Genomic DNA, 22982 nt, shown 5'->3' with positions numbered 1-22982 from the left:
ACGCCCAATGGGTTTGGGTCCTCTAGTCGATCCGGATCCAAAATCCAAAAATTGCCAATGCCTTATGTTTCAAAACAATGCTTAATTAATACATTAAAATATTAAATTAATTCCAATAAATCATTTAGTTCTCTTCAAAACCTTCATTAATATGGAATGTTAGATGCCTCTCAAGAAAATTGCCTTTCGTTTGCATGAATTAAGCGTATTATGATTCATGTCCAATCGTTAAGCAAAACTCGTAATTCACATGCACTGACAAGGTTTTTACATCATACAGGTCCCAAATTCAGGGACAAACTATAAAAATATATTATAAATTAACCCTTAAAATTTTAAAGTTTAATTCGTCCAGAATTAGGCACTTCTTACTTACACAGTGTATTTACGCGATTTTCGGGTCGCGCGTGCAAAGCTAAATCACAAGACATAGTCAAATTATACTTAATTATGTGATATAACCTTGTAAATATACGAAAGCATACATATCAACACTAAGTAAGCAGTAAATTCCTCAAAAAAATTTATGGGTGTTACATCCTACCCTCCTTAAAAAGGATTTTGTCCGCGAAATCACAAAACACAAGCAACAACAAAATGGTCAGATCTCGTCTGACAACGCCTAATCGGCCACAACTAAGTCTCCCGTAGACTTCTTAGGACAAAACTTGGCAATATGCCCTGGTTGTCCACACTTGAAACACTTGCCATCGAAGAGAGGACAAACTCCAAAAGCATGATCTTCGTCGCATCGTCAACACTTCCGCTGAACATTCGATCGTTGGGATCGCTTATGTTGGCGGTTCTGAGATACCTTCTGACGCTTCCGCTCTCTCTCACGTATCAACGATTCGACTGTCTCAGGGTCTGTCTTACCCTTAAAAGCAGAAAGATCCAATCCTATGGATTGCTTATGGGTATCCGTACTATTATTCTACCCACTTTGGGCTACGAGCTGAAGATTTGCATCCAATTGTTGTATCGCAACCGCTTGCTGTTGCACAACCTCTGCAAGGTTGCTCACAATGCCCAAAATATCATTGCATCTAGTCTTCCAAGTCATTTATCATGACAAAAAAGACTCAACAAATCAATCGATAGGTCTGACAACCATGCTCACTAAGCGATAATCGTCGCAATCATACAGAAATCACGAGCACACAACACATATAATCAGACAACATTAATCACAATTCAAACAAAGGTCACATTGCAACTCAATCGTAAAACAACACGACATAGAAATGCATACTACAAACAATCTCAAGCAACACCCTACCAGACAGCTATCGCTAGAAAGTCAAACTTATAGATCACACTGGCTATATCCATCAATGTCAGGAGATCAATACTGCTCACCATAACTTTTCATGAAAATCACACAAGTTACCCGCCGGATCGCCTGATCTGGGAAACGTACAACCTCACACGGATTTACTGCCCAAGATGGTATACCTGGTCTTGGACAGTACACTTCCTCACAGTTCACCGTCTCCGCAGCTACCCAATCTTGGACAATGTATCCTCACAGAGATTTTACCACTCTAGCCGGATTACCTGGTCTTGGTTATACCTACCCTCACAGAGAATACATTGGAAATTAGATCCTCAACCAATACCATACACAGTGATACATACAATCGACTAATCAAAACAATTGACCGCTCTTAGGGTCAGAAACCACTAATACAAGCACATATATCAGCAATATGCATCGTATCACTTCACATGGCAAATCAGAACACAGAATCACACATTTTTTCCAACAAGGTTCCATGAACCAAAATCATGTATCATATCTAATCATTCATCGCATGCTCTTGATAATTCTATTCAGGTGGTGAAATAATCACATCACAAAGAAGATTTACACTACGCAACTCATCACTGCCACTAGAAACATTATATCCTCAATTAGGTCCTAAGGGCACAATGCGTTCAATCACTTCAGCATGAAACATACGCTCATATCTACAAGACATCTTAGTCCATATTCGTGATATACCTCAAGCCAAAATATATTTGGTCCAGTCACGAAGTCATGTCTAACATCGAACGATACCCGAAATACCATAGAATTTAAGCTATCATGCAGAATAAGCAATTCAAACAACAAAAACTGAATTCTACTGAGTTAAGCATACTTACAATGCGATGGTCAATGCTTGCAGAGACTTGAACCACACTTCTGTATCTCTTTTTAAAACACTACTCTGATACCAATTTGCGACGCCCCCAGATTTCCCAACTTGTAAAATCCTTTAAAATCCTTTGAATTTTTGGGTAAACTTTTTTTTTTTTAAACAAATGCTCAAGTACGAAAGTACAAAAAGGAAAACAAGCGGCGAACTTCGGGGTGGATCGCAGGAGTGAAACAACAGTAAGAAAACAACTTTTATTAAATATATTTACAAAGATGTACAATTTATTTCCCTTATACAAAACCAGCAACAACCAAGATCCAACAAGTGCCAGAAGTGTGGGTTCATGTCCGCTGCGCACATCGAGCTCCATCGCACGCCTAAGCAAGCACCTGTATCCCCATAAAACGAGGTCAGTACTCTATCGAGCTGGTGAGAAAACAACCCAAACAGTCCATATGCACAAATCATTACATTTATATAGAGGTATGCATCAAAGAACATAATTAACCAACTACTGTGAACTGTAACAAGTGCTGAGAACAGGCAAGTAACTAAAATAACAGTAAAGCAAGTGACTAAAGCAGTAACTGAACTGTAAAAAGTGTTGTACAAGTAAAGTAACCAAGATAACAACTGAGCAAGAAAGGCAACTGAGGTAACAGCTGAACAAGTACAATAACTGAAACAAAGACTACAGAACAAGTAAAGTAACCAAGATAGCAATTGAGCAAGAAAGGCAGCTAAGGTAACAACTGAACAAGTACAGTAACCAAAACAAAGACCACAGAACAAGTAACGTAGTGACTACAGTAGGTCAGTTGTTTGGTTAGTCTTTAAGTTCTTCTGATTACTCCTTCGGGTACGCGAAGGAACCTCGCATTCTTTGAAACATGCACCCGGCATCTGTTATTCAATTCTAGTGTGATAACCAGGAAAGCTACAGACCGAGTCAACCTCATGCGAACAACACACAGCTGGTAGAAAACACTCGCATAGGCAAGGATTGCAATCCATACTACTGCAGTAGTGAGGTCCTAAAAAGGTAACCTCGACCTCCCTGACTCTGAGTGACTGGAGGCCAAAGGACGCTACAGCTCCTGTCAAAACACGTGTCATAGTAACGACAAGTCACTCAGGGTTGTACCATCCACCCTCTCCCAAGGTGAACCGTTTTGTGAATGGGGCGAAGCAAGTTTATCTTTCTTAGGCTCATGTTCAGTCATATCTCTCAACGAGGAATTTGCCTCGTGGTCCCCGTGGGGTACGCAAAACGAGGGCTTGGCTTGCCCATTCACGTGCTCAGCCTCACGTGGCCAATAGAGCACACTGCTCATGAAAGCAGTCACAACACCATATTATTTATTTCATTTTCAGGGTATATCACATAAGAGTCCATTCACAACACAAGGGCCACTGCCCAAGGACTCTAACTGAGCCCAAAACAAGTCATTTACATTTATACTCTATGGTTTTATATATTCAGTTTTTTCATTCTTGAAGTAAGTGCACCTAGTGCGCTTACCAATGCCTCAAGCAATGTACCTCCTCAAGGTACGCACTATTCAGTAACAGTGTCAGGTTGTGCCACGTGCAAAGTGTCAAAGCACCATATGTTTACTAACGTTTGCACAAGTATAAGTAACAGAGGCAGTATAAGTTTTCATTTATGAGAGACAAGTGTATAAGCGAATATGCAGTTTCATGAACATGACAATTCATCAATTCTTTATCATTCAAGCAGTTGTCTCAAATCACCAGTATTGGGACTTGCATAACATGAGATATTTCTCGCATGGAAAAATCATGATTGCATACTTATGAGCAAGGTGAATCGGTAACGAGTGCGTACGAGGAAATCAAGCATGCTTTAGAGTTTAATGCAATAATAAGAACTAAGCAAGTGACGCTCGTGTGCATTACACAACAAGTACGTGAACAAGCTAAATTAACATTGTAGAGCAATGTGCCTCATGATTAGAAAGTTAGAAACATACGGCCACGGTAAAACCGCTCTCGAACAAATCAAGAGGCGCACACAAAAATACAAAACATGTATCTTTAACATATGTGAGCCTGTCTCGCATAGTGGGTTCATTGCCCGCAACAAGACTCGCCAAGGAGTTGCGATAACTCATAGGTCTCAAAAGACCCAAACTTATGCCACAAAATCCCTACATACTTAGGAAATTACATTAAATTTGCCAAAGTGATTCGGGAAGTCAAATATACGAGCATGACTATGTCTACATTCAATTGATGACATACACTCAAAATCACTAATATGAGTTTGCGATTACATTCATTTCATGTACTAGCTTACGTGCCAAAGTGTATGGCCATGCACGACTTCTACATGACACTACATTACGTAACACATGATAATACGATTAAATAATTTGTGAAGTGTCAAGGTGCCCAATTTCGCATGACAAGGAAGGTGCTATATTTATTTGGTTGTCGTATGCCATAAATTACTCAATCTCGCTAAAACCTTATTTATTTAAAGGTGTTGAAGATAGCAATCACTTGTGATCATAAGGCACCAGGTACGCGAATAAGCAATATGGATATTACGAAGCAAGGTACATCATTTGCAATGCTTGGCATGCTTTCCAAGGGCAGCCATAATCCCAAACGAGGGTGAAATCTATTCTACAAGTATTGATCATTTCAGCTTCTTCGCGCGTACCTGACTATGTATATATATATATATATATATATATATATATATATATATATATATATATATATATATATATATATATATATATATATAGGGCAATCGCGTGTGCTCTACGTCCACGTCATGGCAAGCCAACTACTATGGGATTGTCGGGCCATTGGGACCTGTGTTGTAGGCACTAATGCAGCCCCATAGGCTGCGGTCCGGAGCTCTCTATCGAAGTGGAAAGCGCGACGAAAGGGAGGAATATCCAACAACTATGTTGGAACAGTCCTCAAAAGGCCGACTGTAACGCCCCGGATTTCCAAAACAAAGCTAAGTTAAAATTTTCATGATTTTTTTTTTCTTTGCAGTGGAACTTACAAAAGCTTTTAGCAGCGGAATCAGACGATAATGAGTCGTCGGTTTTAGAAAACTCCGAGCACGTTGCAGGTATGTGGCCAAGCAACTCATTGACCACCAAAGTGTTTCATTTTATCGAAAACCACATGTTTATTACAACACTACTGCTTTAGAAAAGCAGTGTAGGTTCAACAAAAGGAAGCAGTACAACTCTGTCTAGAGAAACCCTGGAACTCGATGCCGCCTTGCTCCGCATATCGCCACGCAGGTCCAACACCTGAAATCCCCATAACGCAGGGTCAGAACCACTGAAGGTCTGGTAAGTAAACAAACACCTATCTATTCAACTCAAGTAAATGCATAGACCACTCAGGGTCGCAGTTCGTAATACGACGCTCAAGCCTCCATGACTTAGCGTATATCGCAAGAGCCTCCTCAGGGCTATGAGTTGAACATCCACGCAAGTCATCATGACTTCGCATAAGCCACTTCAGGGTTGTGAGTTAGAATAACCGCTTAAGTCTTTACGACTTAGCTTTGACCTCCTCAGGGTCACGAATGAATGTCTAGCTCAAGCCTTTATGCTTGGCACATCCGTATCCTACGAATCTAAGGACAACTCTCCGAGCTTCGCTTAGTCGTACGGATATCAATGGGGTTCTTTCTCAATCGGTCCAGTAGTATACTGACCATGACACCTCCACAAAGGTTATGCAGGACTGACTCAACAACGTACATACACGCATACATTCAAAGTATCGTTGTACCTAAGCTAATGCTTTATTTCGATAATTGCACCTCCCTCTGGGCTTAGGGGACTCATATCTAGGCGATAACGCGACGATCTGGGGGTTGATTATTCTATGTATTTTAGATACCCCAGAGGCCTATTGACCCCATCCCCGTAGTAGGACGGTACATCATACCAGAAGAGATCCTTACTAGGTATCCGAATGCATTCTGCTACTGCAGTAGTTGGGTTCAATCCTTAGATATTTAAGGACAACCACGACCTCCATACCTCTGAGTGACGGAGGCCATCAATGAACTCTATTAGGTTCGGGTGAAATATATGCCACTCAAGGCTGCGCCATCACCGTCTTCCTCGGTGAGAAATTCTGAAAGGGGCTGCCGGTCTTACAATTACTTGACGAACATTGCATGCCTATAGGGCAGCCTTTGAGAAATATGTACCCGAACCCAATCAACCACACGCTTTTCACCGTGGAACAAAGGTTTTATTCATATGCATGCTTAACTCTGCTCTCGGCACTTCGACCTTGACGAGCACTTCACCTCTTTCGATGGAAACAACACACTCCGGCTCAGCGGCCCTTATGAGTTTGGTTGTCTGATAATTCTCAATGAGCATGCACATGACTCGATCTCTACGGATCAGCTACTCGGCGTATTTTTACGCAACGAGTTCAAGACCTCGTCAAGGTGCTACCACTACTTTGGCGCAACGGCTCTTACAAGTATGGTGCCCTTGCAGGTGTCAGGGAGACGAGTCATTCTGACATCGTTCCAACAAACGGTATCGTTGTTCCACTTAACTGGTTCTGGCAACTCTTTTGCCAATCATTCTGTCAGCACCTCCTCTGCTCTATCGGCAGTGGCGTGATGAACCTTTTCTACATCGTAGAAGGCGTTTCATGAACTGGGTAGCACTCCTGCTACGTTCTTTCTGAGCTATTCTTAGCTCCTTCAGGAATTTCAACAGCACTTCCTCTCTTTAACGGAGAAAGCGTGCATTTTCTTTTATCCATTTCAGCGGCATCTCCCCTCTTTGGTGGAAAATCGCTACGCTTAACTCTGGAAATGGATGTGCACCGTTGTGCGTACTTTGCATGCATCAAGGTTGCAGGAACCCTGGGCCATAGCCAGGCCATACGTAATTGATTTAGTCTTTACGTAAAGAGCATTTTGCCAAAAACTGAAGCCTTTCCAATAGGGGCTTCATTCGTCAAGCAAAATCTTGAACGAGGAGCGGTAAGGGAATCGCATTGGCGATTTGGAGTTTGATCTTCATTTGAACACTCATTTACGCGCCATATATGTAGTATAAGCAAAAGCCTGTGCTTTATACAACGACGGCGTAAAGGAAATGCATATACTATTGTTCAGGGTGTGTAACTGAATGAAATATTCTACATATATAACAAAACAGGAGCCTTGGCATCGTTCGACGCGACGGCGTAAGTAAATACATTGCATAATCGGAAAGTGCAGAAAGCAGGGAGCCTTGGCATCATACGACGCGATGACAAAGGTAAATTATATAGCCTGTGCGATATAGGATGCGTCGGCATAATCAACAAATATACACCTAGATTTGTATCCAACGATAGTTACGAGGTGAGCGAGTGAACACCGAAGTGTCCTAGAGAGCTCAACCAAGAACTAGGGTGAGATACTATTTTTGAAGAACGCATATACTGCGCATTCGAACATATATATCTGACAATAGTTACGAGGCGAGCGCGTGAACATCGAAGCGTCCTAGAGGGCTCAACCAAGAACTAAAGCAAGATACTACTTCAGAAAGTATATGCTATATACAAACAATCAAATACTTGAGAGAGATGGTTTAATGAAGCAAACTTACTTCAATTTGAGGAAGAAACAACTCTGATTGCTTCAAACGCTTCGAACGAGGCTCGACTTCGAAAAAGGATCAACTCTGAACTTTGGACGAAAAAGGACTTGGACTTTGACTTTGAACCAAACCAGGTTCAAGTCAAGTCAACTGGGTTCAGACTTAGGTCAAGTAGGTTCAGACCTAGGTCAGGTGGGTTAGGACCAGGTCAGGCAGGCTCAGACCAGGTCAGGTGGGCTCAGGTGGGCTAGGCTAGGTAGGGGAGGTTTGGGAAAAGGAGGAGAGAGAGAGGGTTTGGCGATTTTCTAAAGGAGGGGTCATCCCCTATTTATAGATTCTGAAACTTGATCCCCAAGTTTCAGAATTTCTAATTTAGTCCATGGCTTTTTCAAAAATTATTTTTGATCTTATTTATCTGACTGTTTGATCTTATCCAGAAGGAATATTCCATAAAATATTCCCTAGAAGGTGTTGGAAGGTCCTGGAACATTCTAGAATATTCTAGAATATTTTTTGAGAAATATTTCTGTGGGTCCCACCAATATTTTTGCGGGTCCCGCAAAAAAGTTGAGTTTTCGGCATTTTTTTCTGAAAAATTCGAAGTAAGCCATTATCTTCGTATTGATGCAACTAAGAAATTTGGCTCGCAGGAATCCTTTGATTTTGTTCAGATAGGAAGTTATGGCTTCCAGAGTGTTTGAGCATATATTCGCGATTCGACGAGTATCCTAAGTATAACTGGCTTGCAGGAATTGATTCGTTTCGCATTCTAAGAAAAAATGTTATTTTTACCGGTAAATGCCTCATGAATTTTATTCAGATATTTTCTGAAAAATTGCGGGTCTTACACCGACAATCTTACCAGTCACAAGGTGTAAAAGGCACAAAGCGCACACATGCAGGCCCGGTTTGGGTTGTGCTGCCGAACTACGGCAGCACCCATGATGAGGTGACAACAACCCAGTTGTTGTAGGGATCCAACTGAAGAAGAAGATGGACAGCAAGTTGTACTTTCTCGCAAACTGCATACTGCTGGGATCAAACCCTGTGGACCAAGTGGGTTATGCTCAGGGAAAAACCACCAATGATGGTCACGAAAACAAGAAGAGGTCCAGGTCTGGACTGACGGGTACAGACCATGGAGGGCATGCACAAGCTGGGGCATGGTCTAGACTGAACGTCCAGACCCAACTGGGCTCGGCCCGCGACAAAAGGAGAGGGGTGCATGTAACACCCACAATTTTTTTGAGGAATTTATTGCTTACTTAATATTATAATGTGTGCTCTTGGGCGTTAGCACGTAATTTGATGTAAATTGACTGTGCTTTGTATTTCTGTTTTGTACGCGCGACCCAAAAATCGCGTAAATATACTGTGTAAGTAAGAAGTGCCTAATTCTAGACCAATTAGCTTCTGAAACTTTAAAGGTTAATTTATAATATGTTTTTATAGTTTGTTCCCGAATTTGGGACCTATACGACGTAAAAACCTTGTTAGTGCATGTGAATTACGAGTTTTGATCCACGATTGGACCCTGATCTTAATATGCTTAATTCTCGCAAACGGATGAAAATTTTCTTGAGAGACATTGAGCATTCCATATTAATTGAGGTTTTGAAGAGAACCAAATGATTTATTAGAATTAATTTAGTGTTTTAATGCATTAATTAAGCATTGTTTTGAAACATCACAATTGGCAATTTTGGATTTGGATCCGGATCAACTAGAAGAGGACCCAAACCCATTGGGCGTCCTCTCTAGTGGACATTTTTGAGCTTGGTTGACCAGCTGGCCAAGGTTTGACAAGCTGGGTGGCATCATTGAAAGTTTTTGCATGACTCTTGAAAAGAAGGCCATGATTGGCCCTTGTTCTTTTCAAGAACTCATAATAAAGCATAGAGTCTCATTACGAGGGGCAACTTTTTATAAAAAGGAGCATGGGGCTGGCACCCCATGGCATTTTTGAAAGGTTTTTGAATTAATTCAAATGGCTAAAACTGATTGGCTAGCCTTAGGGGCAGCCCATGTAAAATTTATAACTTTTAAAGGCTTTTATAAAGGCAATACAATGGCATTTTTTGAAATCTTTTTGAAATGATTTTAAATGCATGACATGCATTGGGCGTGGACTTCAAGGGGGGGGGGGGGCGTAAAGCACCTCAGCCCTCTATCTAGGCTGGGTTAATCCAAACCATTCAATCTTTTAGCCCTAGCTACTTAAGCCTTGAAGAGAGAGAAAGAAGGGACCCTTGGGCAATTTTTTTTGGTGGAGCTTCTCTCTCCCCCTTCCTTCTCCAAAACCGTGAGTGAGGTGAGAGAGATTGTGTGTGGGTGAACCTAGTTCCATCCCCAACCGTGGACACCGCCTCCTCCATTTCCTCCATTGTAAATCCTCGAAGGTGAGACACTCCTACACGAAACCATGGTTTTGGATTTTCGGTTGAGGTTTCTTTGCATGTACCAATCGTGGGTTGCATTTTTGAACAAGATCTTACATGTTCATGCATTTTCTTTTCGTGAGCTGTTGATCATGCTTTTGTTTCAGATTTTCGAGTTGAGCATGCTCTTATGAAGTTGCTTTCTTTTCCTAAGCAAGTGGTTGCAACGCATCTTGTTGATTTTGGTTTGTTCTTGTTCGCCAAAGATTCTTCCAAAGCATGGTTCAGTGGGCAAGGAGTCCACATTTTGGCAAGCTCAGCAAACCCTTTTTACACGGTTTCGCCCCTCCTTGGGTGCTGCTGGTTAGGCTAAACGGGACAAGCTACGGTGAGAGGCACCGGTCTCCCCTTGTTTTGACCTCTCGTTTCAGTTTGGGTAGGCCATGACGCCATGACCCTTTTTATTTTCTTGTTTTGATCAGCCTTACCTTTCCTACTTGCTGTTCGGTTGGACCAGTCCAACCAGCTGGAAGTGTCCATCAGGGTGCGTCCCAGGTCAACCTCGAACGGGTCAGCCTGGGCGCCCCTTTCTTCTTATCCCTCTTTTGGTTCTTCGTGAACCCTGGCCGAACCCCCCAACTCGGGTGGGTGTGGGTTGTTTTCCCTCTGGTCGGACTGGGTCTGGACCGAATGTGGTCCAGACCAGTCAAGGGACTGTCCCAGCATATTCGGCGTTGCGTCTTGCCCTGCACGCCATCCATTTTCTGTTCGGTTTAGGCGTAAGCCCTTCTCGCCCTCCAGCTGGGCTTGGACTGCTGTGTCGGTTGCAGCGTATGGGCTGCAACCGGGTGCAGGCTGCAGGGCCTGCACCCTTTTTCTTGGTTGTTGGATGAAGCCAACTTGGGTCTGGACCAGTCAATCCAGACCTGAACCGTGTTGGTGAGCCTACTGCAACCAAGTTGCAGCAGGTGGGTGGCCTTCGGGTGCAAGCTGCAAGGCTTGCACTGTAAGGCCCGCAAAATTTTTGAGGAGTTTACTATTTACTTAATGTTGATATGTATGCCTTCGTATAATTATGAGGTTATATTGCATAATTAAGTAAATTTTGGTTTTGCCTTATATTTCTGCTTTGTGCGCGCGACCCAAAAATTGCGTAAATATACTGTGTAACTAAGAAGTGCCTAATTCTGGATGAATTCATCTTTGAAATTTTGAGGGTTAATTTATAATATATTTTTATAGTTTGTCCCCGAATTTGGTTCCCATACGATGTAAAAACCTTGTCAGTGCATGTGAATTACGAGTTTTGGACCCGAACTCATAATACGCTTAATTCTTGCAAACGAAAGGCAATTTTATTGAAAAACATTGACCATTTCATATTAATTGAGGTTATACAGAGCACTAAATGATTTATTTTAATTAATTTAATGTTTTGATGCATTAATTAAGCATGGTTTTGAAATGCTACAAATGGCAATTTTTGGATTTAGAGCGGATCAACTAGGAGAGGACCCAAATCCATTGAGCGCCCTCTCTAGTGGACATCCTTGGTCATGGTTGACCAGCTGGTCAAGTTTTGACCAGCTGGGTGGCACATTTGAAAAATTTTGCATGGTTTTTGAAAGGAAGGCCATGATTGTCCCTTGGTCTTTTCAAAACCCCATTATGAAGCATCATAAGGGGGCGCACTTCTCAAAGAAAGGCATGGGGATGGAACCCCATGGCATTTTTGCAATGTTTTTGAAAGAGTTCAAATAACAAAACCGATTGGCTAAGCCTTGTTATTTCCTCAAGTTTTAAAGGTACTTTTAAATGGCATTTTTTAAAAGACTTTTAAAAAGTTCAAAAGACCAACATGCATTGGGCGTGGACTTCAAGGATGGGGGCGTGAAGTACCCCAGCCCTCCATCCTAGCTGGGTTAATCCCAGCCGTCCATTAGTAAAACCCTAGCTATTCAGAGTTGTAAAGAGAGAGAAAGAGGCAATGCCTTGGGCGATTTTCTTGGAGCCTTCCCTCTCTCCTCTCTTGCTCTCCCCTCTCTCCTCTCTCTACACCCTTTCTCCCCACCGTGGGCACCTTGTTCCAGCTCCACTAAAGCCTCGAAGGTGAGACACCTTACCCTCTTCACCTACCGTGGATTTGGATTGAGCATTTGGTTTCTTTTCACATTGTCATTTTTCTTGAGTAAAGTTGCATGCATTTTTTGAATAGGTAGATTTCGTTTTAGCATGTTTACCATGCATTTGGTTTGTTGGTTGAGAAATGTGGTAGTGAGTTGATATATAAAATCATTTGGGTACTTTCCCATTGTAATCGTTTTGGGTTCTCCCATTTGAAGTTGTTTTAGGTTCTACTTGTTGCCATTGTTTTCGTTGCATGCATTGCATTGAGCAAAATAATGCTAAGACACCATGAGTTTAGGTTTTCTTGCATGCTCTTGCATTATTGTAGTCGCGTTACATGCCATATTTCAGAATATGGATTGTATATGTTTACTGACACGCATTTTGGAAGTATTTCTATTTGCATAGTGGCTGGAAGCCATTTCACTTTTATGCATTTTCTTTTGGTGGATGGAGCAGCTTACTTCTTTGGATCGTTTTGTGCCAACGAAAGTTTAACTTTCAATGTTTTGGTGCGTTTGGCAAGGAGGCATTGCATTGGCACAAGCCGAGCAACCCACCTATCCGGGTTCATCCCTTTTGGGTGCTGATGGCTTATGTTATGCAGGTCAAGCCATGTTGGGAGGCACCGGCCTTCCTTCGTCTTGGCCCTTTTTATTTTCTTACTTTCTGTTCGGACACTCATTTGCATTTTTATTTTCTGTTTGATGGTTTATCTCGGACTGCTAGACATGTCTAGCAGTACCTAACGCCTTTGACCGAACGTTGGTCTAGGCGTTTTCCCCTTTTTTGTTTGGTCTGGACCGACCTGCAGCCGAACCCACTTTGGGTTCGTAGGTGTCGGTCACCTGAGTTGCTGTGACATGGTCTGGACCGAATGTGGTTTAGACCTGTCCAAGGTTGTCTCACTCCCTTTCGGTTGGGGCGACCTTGTCGCCTCTTACCCCAGCTTTTCGCAACCCTTTTTGGGGGATTCTGTGGGCTTGACAGGGTCTGGACCAAATCTGGTCCAGACCTGTCAAAGGCCATGGCTGAGCCGAGTCTGGTAGGGTGTTGTGCCTTTTGGCCCTCGGTTTTGTCTCGGACCCCAGCTGGGTGCAGGCTGCGAGTCTGCACCCCACTTCTTTTGGTGCGGTCTGAAGCCAGCATGGGTCTGGACATTCAGTCCAGACCGTGCTCAAGGTTGGAGCACTCCCTCCATGGTCTGGACCAGTCGGTCCAAACCTGAACGGTTTTGTATGGCTGTACCACACCCGGTCTGGACGTCCAGTCCAGACCTTACCCTTGTTATACCAGCCCAGCATGGGTCTGGACCAATTTGGTCCAGATCTGTACCTCCGCTTGCTGTCGTGACCTCCACTTGCGGCCCTTTCCCCTGGACCAGACCTACTTGGTCCAGGTGGCCCGGTTCCAGCAGCATGCTAGCTGCTGTCAACACAACAGTTGTTGTCCTCTTTGTTTCAGCAGGACCACTCTTTCGGGTCTGTTGTGTGCGCACCTTGCTCCATGGCGGCAAGTGTTTGGATGTGTATTTTCGGTCTGTGTTGGACAACACCAGCCACAACTGGATTTCCTGCTTTTTGCCACTCTTTTTACTTCGTTAGCAGGGTTAGAACTGCAGCCCTTGGGGCTGCATGTGTGTTTGCGGTGCAGGTCCAATTGACTCGATGATTCCAAGGATCGAACATGTCGCACATGAGTGCACGTTCCAAAAGAAGATATATTAATATGAATTTTTGTACGCATTATAGATGGTAAAATTTACCGAAGAGATAGGGTTGGACTTAGCCTTTTGTACGCGTGTCCGCCTTTGTAAAGGAACACAATGTTTGGCTTAGTCAACCCACCAATGTGGGCTTTGCGAATGCATATCTCTATGCATATGTTCGCTTCAGCATAGAACGCAAAGTTTGTGTAAGTGACTCCTTGTCGATCTCTTCCAATGAGTTGAGTAATTAAGAGCCCCACGTCATATGTTAAGCAAGCACATACATAGTTATGTTGGCACGGATATAGTATATTGTCAATTTGTGTAGTTTCACCCTCGTTGTTGGTATGACTGCTTATGCATATATGCCTTGTTAATGATTCTTATAAAATGAGGTTTTGGCATAATCGAGGCACCTATGGAGTAGGTCAATCGTAATGAATGTGTATGACTTTACCCTCGTCCTGCAGGGTACTGCATAGGTTATATTTAAGAGAATCAATGGATGTTGTGGTGTGATACTTTGTTGGTGGTTGCACGACCTGCACACGGCCACACCCACTTTAGCACATACTAATGTGTGCTTACATTAATGATGTCTGGATGTATGATTACAATGGCAAATCACATGTTTTTCCCTAAGTACGTAGGGATTCTCAGATCCATGTTGGATATTGCAGACTTGTGAGACTTGTGCGACAATTAGAACTCCTTGGCGAGTCCTGTTGCGGGCAATGGCCCCACTTAGCGAGATGAGCTCGCTTATGACTGTAATGCATTGTTTAAGAACCTTGGCACAGCTTCTGAGTCACGCTTTACCGTGACAAATGTTTCTAACTGTCCCATTATAATGTGCCATGCTTGTATTGACACTTGACTAGTTCTCGCACTTGTGACACGATGCACATACGTGTCCATTTGTATTTGTACACAATTCATGATGTTACATCAATAATTTTATGTTCTGTGATGCGTACTTCTTCTTGTTGCCATGACCGTCATTGGTGGTGCTACTTGGGCCAAACCCATTTGGTCCAAGGGATTCAGTCCCAGTAGTGTGCGGGTTGCGGGACAGTGCAACATGCTATCCCTCTTCGTCTTTTTCTTCAGTTAGACCCTTGCAGCAATTGGTTTGCTTTCACCTCGTCGTGGGTGCTGCCACAGTTCGGCAACATGGTCCAAGCCGGGCATGCGTGTTACGCTTAGTGCTTTTTACATCAGTATGGTTGGTATGGTGGTCGGCCTTTTTGGGAATTGTTCCAACATAGTTGTTGGATTCTTCCTTCCTTCTTGTCTCATTTTCCCACTTCGATAGAGAGCTCCGGACTGCAGCCTATGAGGTTGCATTAGTGCCTACGAGACAAGACCTGATGATCCTGCCGCCTAGGTCTGTACCGTTGTCTAGACCAGCGGGCCGCGTAGGTTCGCATAGTAGTATCACCTTTATGGTGTTTTGGAGACCTTGTTCCCGAGTCGTGCGATTACCGCACTTTAGATGCTTTCTAGTTGAATGGTGCTACGGGTTTTAGACAAGAGTTTGGCTCTCGTTACAGTCAGAATAGGTTGATGTTGCTACGGTTGGGGCAGCTAGCTTTCGGGCTTCGTCCTTGTAGTTTCGCAGTCCGTGGCATGAGATAGCTAATTGACTAGTTGTACTTCCCAATGGCACGACATAGTTGTCACTTTACCCTTTCACATATGACTGTCTCTTTCACCGCCATGATAGCAATAATAAGTAGTTAAATATGTATTTTGTCACGCATGCAACATCACACTAAATGCATTGGAGTTAGTGCCCTCCGCTTGTGTGTGATGTGATTCAGTGTTAACCAAGGAGAGCCGTGTGTTTTATTGTCTTGCATGAGATCAGATTACCCGAATGCTTTGGTTCGATGATTCGAACAATGTACCTTCTTCTATGTGTTCATGACACCCGGCTTTTGTACACTTTCCGATGTACTTGTCCCTCAGCTAGATAATTATGGGATTCATGAGATTTAAGTGTTTGTACGACTATACTTTGTGTATCCATGTTGTAGAACATCCTTGGCGAGTTTCGGGTTGTAGACCCACTTTGCGAGATGAGCTCGCTTATGTTAGAGATACATGATTTGTATGCTTGTCTTGATTTGTTCGAGAGCGGTTTTCTCGTGGCCATATGTTTCTAACTGTCTCATCATGAGGCAAGTTGCTCGGCAATGTTGAATTAGCTTGTTTGTGTACTTGTTGTATTCTGCTCATGCATGACTACTTGCACTTGAGATTCACTCGCTTAGTTCGTACTATTACATTGGATTATGATGCATGCTCACACTTGATTGTTCAGTACACACTCGTATTGTCTTTCCTTGCTTGGGGATATGCGATTGCCATTGTTAATGTTGTAGAGACAATGCTTTATATAATGGAATATCGATGAAATGTCATATGCATATGAATGTGCATTTGCTTGTACACTTAATTGTCTCTCAGAAATGATATATGCAATGCCTCTGTTGTTTATACTTGTGCAAAAGATAGAAACATGTGATGCTCTTACACTTTGCACTTGGCACATCCTGACACAGTTATTGAGTAGTGCGTACCCTGAGGAGGTACTTTATTTGAGGCATTGGTAAGGCACTAGGTGCACTTACTTCATGAAATGAAAAGACTAAACACCATAGGGTATGAACAATGAAATGACTTGTTGTGGGCTCAGTTGGAGTCCTCGGGAAATGGCCCTTGTGTTGTGTATGGACTCTTGTGTGATATACCCTAAACAGAAATAAATAATATGGTGTCATGACTGCTTTCATGAGCAGTGTGCTCTGTTGGCCGCATGAGGCTAAGCACATGAATGGGCAGGCCAAGTCCTCGTTTTATGTACCATGTGGGGACCATGAGGCAAATTTCTCGTTGAGAGGTGTGTTTGAACATGAGCCTAAGAAAGATAAACTTTGTTTCGCCCCATTCACAAAACGGTTCACCTTGGGAGAGGGTGGATGGTACAACCCTAAGTGACTTGTCGTTACTACGACACGTGTTTTGACAGGAGGTGTAGCGTCCTTTGGCCTCCAGTCACTCAGAGTCAGGGAGGTCGAGGTTACCTTTCTAGGACCTCACTACTACAGTAGTATGGATTGCAATCCTTGCCTATGTGAGTATTTTCTCCTAGCCGTGTGCTGCTCGCATGAGGTTGACTCGGTCTGTAGCTTCCCCGGTTACCACACTAGAATTTGAATAACAGACGTCGGGTGCATGTCTCACAGAATGCAAGGTTCCTTCACGTACCCGAAGGAGTAATCAGAAGAACCTAAAAACTAACCAAACAGCTGACTTACAATAGTTGTTACTTTACTTATGATGTCGACTTTACTTCAATTATTTCACTTGCTTCAGTTACTCTACTTGTTGTCTGCACTTGTTTCTTAGTACTCGTTACCGTTCAGATTTGTTGTTTTAGTTACTTGTTGCACGATTGCTCTAGTTGTTTGCTCATTTCTTGTACTTCTTACAGTTACTTCAGTTGTTACTATAGTTGCTTGTTGTTTTAGTTACTTGTTGTACGGTTACCTTAGCTACTTGTTTGATTCCAGCACTTGTTACAGTTACTACAGCTTGTTACCTTTCAGTTAACTTGTACTTGTTCCTTTCGCACTTGCCTGACACAGTTCACAGCACTTTGTTTATTTATGTTCCTTGATGTATTCTTTACTAATTGAAATGGATGGTGAAATGAACTAGCGTAGTGATTGCTCATGAGTTCATGCCAGTTATTTTCACTCATTGCTCCATTTGTAGCCTGTACTCTTGCTTATAGTGTAATGGTTCAATTACTGTGAATGTGCATGCTATGTATGTCATGTATAGCTCTGCTTCATTTTCCACACTTTGGTATATTGTGTTTGGTTTGTCTCACCAGCTCGAAAGAGTATTGACCCCGTTTTATGGGGATACAGGTGTTTACTTAGGCGTGCGAGGGAGCTCGATGTGCTGCAGCGGACTCTGAACCCACACTTCTGATACTTGTTGGATCTTGGCAGTTGCTGTTTTTTATATAAGGGAAATGATTTGTACACTTTCTAAATGCATTTATTAAAAGTTGTTTCCTTACTGTTGTTTCACTCCTGTGGTGGCCGCCCAGACTTGTGGCTTTGTGGTTTACGTATGTTGTGTTTTCTGCTGTTCTCTGGTTAAACCTTTTCAAAAAAAAAAATCACAAAAAATCCTAAGTTTTTCCAAAGTCGGGGTTTGGGGCGCCACATGCACCCTTCGCGTTTGGTGGTAGTCGGGCCCCTAGTGAGGTCTGGACCAGTCGGTCCAGACTTGGGTTCTTCTCATGGCTGCAACCAGGTCTGTTGTACGCGCGCAGTGCCCCATGGCACCGAGGTGTCTGTTTGGTTGGGGAGCCTGTTTTTGGTCAATCCAGCTCAACAATTGGTCTTCCCTCCACCTTGCCGCACGTTTTGGACTGTTTAGTAAGTCTCCGGACTGCAGTCTTTGAGGCTGCATGCGCACTTAAGCGGGGTCCAATACCCCAATAACTTTACGGTTTTGACTCATTGTGTCGCAACGAATAGCGTGCGCCGACTCAAGCAATTATATATATATATATATATATATATATATATATATATATATATATATATATATATATATATATATATATATATATATATATATATATATATATATTTGGTTGAATACACAAAGAATCAGTAAATTCAACAATGTGTGGTTGTATGAACTGAGCCCTTTTGTACATGGGTCCGCTTTCGCAAAAGAATGCAAAAGGTTTTGCTTTGACACCCTATCAAAGGCTTCTAAATAAAATAAGGGTTTTTGCGTAGTTAAGGAACCATTGGCTCATGTCAAATGAAATAAATATAGTGTTGGAAATCCCTTTGTCGTAATTGACATTATGTCCCTTTGTTTAATGCCTTTCGTAAATTAAGGTTTTTACGATAATAAGAAGTTGATAGCACTTCTCTTGCCATACATGGCACGGCCCAAACTACGTGTTTATATACGCAATCATCACGAGTTAATGTTTGCAAGATATCGTAACGAACTACGTAATATGTTGATAAACCCATCAATATGGGTAATGTGAATGCATATCCCTATAGATGTGCCTGTTTTGCTTAGAATGCAAAATGTTGCAATTGATGCCTTTTTGAATGCCTTCAAAATAAGGCTCTACTTCTTTATGAAACCTATGGCGCATGGATATATTCGCTTGGTCGGGCTTGTGTATTTGATTTCCCGAATCACATTGGCAATTGGATGGTTTTCCCTAAGTGTGAAGGGACTCGAGGCACTTGGTATGAATCACAGTCTTGTGAGACTTATGCGACATTTGGAACTCCTTGGAGAGTTCGGGTGCGGGTGATGGCCCCACTTAGCGAGATGAGCTCGCTTATGGTTGTATTACGTGGTTTATGAACTTTGGCATTGCTTATGAGTCACGCTTTACCGTGGCAAAATGCTTCTAACTGTCTCATCATAATGTGCAATGTTTTGCATTGTTGCTTAGCTAGTTCTTGCACTTATGGCACGATGCACCTACTTGTCCACTTGTAGTTGTACACAATTCACGATGACACATCAGTTTACATATCACTGCTTTTATGTTGATTACATTAGAATTTTATGTTCCTTGATGCATACCTTGCTAATGGATATGAAATGAATTGTCGTGGTTAGTTGCTCATGCTTTGCTTAATTGCATTAGCTCATGCTAGTATTCTTTTATTGCCCCATGTGCTGTCATTTCACTGCTTTATACTTGCTCATGTTGTAATTGCTCAATTCTTGTAAATAAGCATGCTATGTCTTGTATGAATAACTCTAATTTGTTTCCACATATGGTATATCATGTTGGTTTGTCTCACCAGCTCGAAAGAGTACTGACCCCATTTTATGGGGATACAGGTGTTTTACTTAGGCGTGCGATGGAGCTCGATGTGCTGCAGCGGACTCCGAACCCACACTTCTGAACCTCACTTGCTGGATCCTGGCAGTGGTCATTTTGTATAAGGGAAAGATTTGTACATCTTGTTTAAATTATAAAACATGTATTTAATAAAAGTTGTTTCCTTATTGTTGTTTCACCTCTGTGGCCCCGCCTAGAGTTTCTCCGCTTATTTTCCCTTTTTGGTTTCTTCCGCATTTGCGCACTTGTTTTAAAAAAAAAAGTTTACCCAAAAATCCAACGGATTGCAAAGGATTTTGCAAGTCGGGAAATCTGGGGGCGTCGCAGTAATGGTATCAGAGCTGTGTTTTAAAAGCATTAAAGAAGTGTGGTTCAAGTCTCTGCACGCATCAGCCATCACACTGTAAGTATTCTTAATTCAGTAGAATTATATTTCTGTCGTTTACTGACTTGTTCTGCTTGATTTGATGATTATGTGTTTCTCGGGTGTCTTCCAATGTGAGACCCCATTTCATGTTTAAGCCTTGTATATCGGGCTTAAGATATCGATTGTCGGAACCTAGAGGGTTTGTTCGCGCTTGCGGATCTAGTTTCCCAAGTTGATTAGAGTCGACTCCTATGAGGATTGGATTTTTGACTAAGACCTAGGGGACTACTTGTGTAGTTCGCCCTTCTCGTTCCACATTGTGTGGTGGAGACGATCGATACATCATAGCGATTATCGAGCTTCTAGCCTTATCGTGTTGAAGATGAGATGGCTTCGATGAGAATCGTCGTGTGAGGCTCTGAGTGGATGTTGTCCCTCTTTTCCAACCTTGCTGGAATTGTTCATAACCCTGTCTTTGATGAAGGGTATCTTGTTGGATGTAATCCCTTTTTGGACAAAAGGCGGAAGCCTTGTCTGTGCTAGTGAGCCTCTGCGTATCCCGTTGGAGGATACTGTTGATTTCCCCCATCGTTCTTGATGATGAGAACGTATCTGTTGTCTCGCGCTTAGCATGCCGCGTTTGTGTTGCCAGGTGAGAGCATTTGACTCCTGAGAAGGTCGTGTTCTGGGGATAGTTAACACCGATCATCTGGGTGTTGTTGCTTGTGAGAGAGCATTGCGAGAATTTTTGTTTCCCATACCATTGTCTGGAGGATGGTGGTGTGTCGGCTCAGGAGGTGATTCCTGGTAGTGCCAACTGTGCCGCTGGATGGAGTAGCTCTCTAGCGATGCCGTTAACATGGCGATTCACTAACGATGCCATTGGGATGGCGAGTTCCTAATGAGGTTGCTGGGATGGCGATTCTCCAGCAAGGCCGTCAACGTGGCGATTCTCTGACGATGCCTTTAGCATGGCGATTCGCTAACGATGCCATTAGGATGGCGAGTTCCTAATGAGGTTGTTGGGATGGCGATTCTCCAGCAAGGCCATCAGCGTGGCGATTCTCTAACGATGCCATTAGGATGGCGAGCTCCTAATGAGGTTGCTGGGATGGCGATTCTCCAGTAAGGCCGTTAGTGTGGCGATTCGCTAACGATGCCATTAGAATGGCGAATTCCTAATGAGGTTGCTGGGATGGCGATTCTCCAGCAAGGCCGTCAGCATGATGATTCTCTGACGATGCCGCTAGGGTGGCGTTTCCCTACTGATGATATGAGTAATGATGACTCTTGTGTTGGTTGTGTTAGAGTGGTGGTCCTCTAACGTTTGTCGTCTAGAATAGTGATTTTTTTCTAGCGATAGCGACCTTCTATGGTGTCACTTGAGATCATTCGTAGAACATGCTCTTTTGTCGTGTGGTTGCTGCACGATTAAATTGTGTTGTGGTTTCTGTCTGGATTATAAGGTGTTGTATGCTTATGATTTTTGCATGATTGCGGCGATTATCGTTTTCGCAAACATGGTTGTCAGACCTAGCGATTGACTTCGTCTCTTTGTCATGATAGATGACTTGGAAGACCAAATGCAACGACGTTATGGGCATTGTGAATAACCTTGCGGAGGTTGTGCAATAGCAGATGGTTGCGATACAACAGTTAGGTGCGAACCTTCAACACGTAGCCCAAGGTGTGCAGAACAGTAGTGTAGTTACGTATAAGCAATTCATGGAGTTAGATCCTCCTGCTTTTATGGGTAAGACAGATCCTGAAGCTGCTGAGTCTTGGATACATGAGATAGAACATATTTTCTGTGTTTTGGATGTTCTAGAGGAGAAGAAAGCGAGTTTTGGTACTTATCATTTGAAAGACCATGCTGAGAAGTAGTGGGACACTGTCTCTTCGGTCAAATTCAAGGATGCGACTGTTACGTGGGATGAATTCGTTGAAGTTTTTAACTCTGCGTATTTTCTAAAGCACGAGCGCAGTAAGAAGATGCAAGAATTTCTGGACTTGCAACAAGGAACGATGACCTTGTCAGATTATATTACGAAGTTTCGTTGTTTCGAACGATATTGTCTGAATGTTTACGTTGTGGAGCATGATCGAGCAATGAAGTTCGCTCGTGGTTTGAGGCATACTTTGAGAACTAAAGTGTTCACTAGTAGGTCGAAGTCGCTCGAAGAAGCTATTGAGGTAGCTACTCTGTTGGATGAAGACCAAGTCGAGCATCAGGCTCAAGTTTTTGCGATTACGACCGAGAAGAAACCTAGTAGAGTGGAGTCTTTGCCACCTACTAGAGAGCAGAAGCGTCAGAAAGTGCAGCAGAAGCGCCAGCGAAAGCGATCCCAGCGAGTGGAAGTCCAGTGAAAATGTCGGCGATGAGACGAAGATCACGGTCTTAGAACTTGTCCTTGTTTCAATGGCAAGTGTTTCAAGTGTGGACAACCCGGGCATGTTACCAAGTTTTGCCCGAAGAACTCTACGAGAGACTAAGTTGTGGCTGAGTAGGCGTTGTCAGACGAGATCTGACCCTTTTGTTGTTGCTTGTTGTTTTGTGATTTCGCGGACGAAATCCCGTTTTAAGGAAGGTAGGATGTAACACCCGCAAATTTTTTGAGGAATTTATTGCTTACATAATATTATAATGTATGCTCTTGGGTGTTAGCATGTAATTTGATGTAAATTGACTGTGCTTTGTATTTCTGCTTTGTACGCAC

The sequence above is a fragment of the Nuphar pumila genome, chromosome 10 (genome assembly GCF_984573655.1).
Source record: "Nuphar pumila chromosome 10, dmNupPumi1.hap1.1, whole genome shotgun sequence".
Taxonomy (NCBI): Eukaryota; Viridiplantae; Streptophyta; class Magnoliopsida; order Nymphaeales; family Nymphaeaceae; genus Nuphar; species Nuphar pumila.
This window is presented reverse-complemented; position numbering follows the sequence as displayed.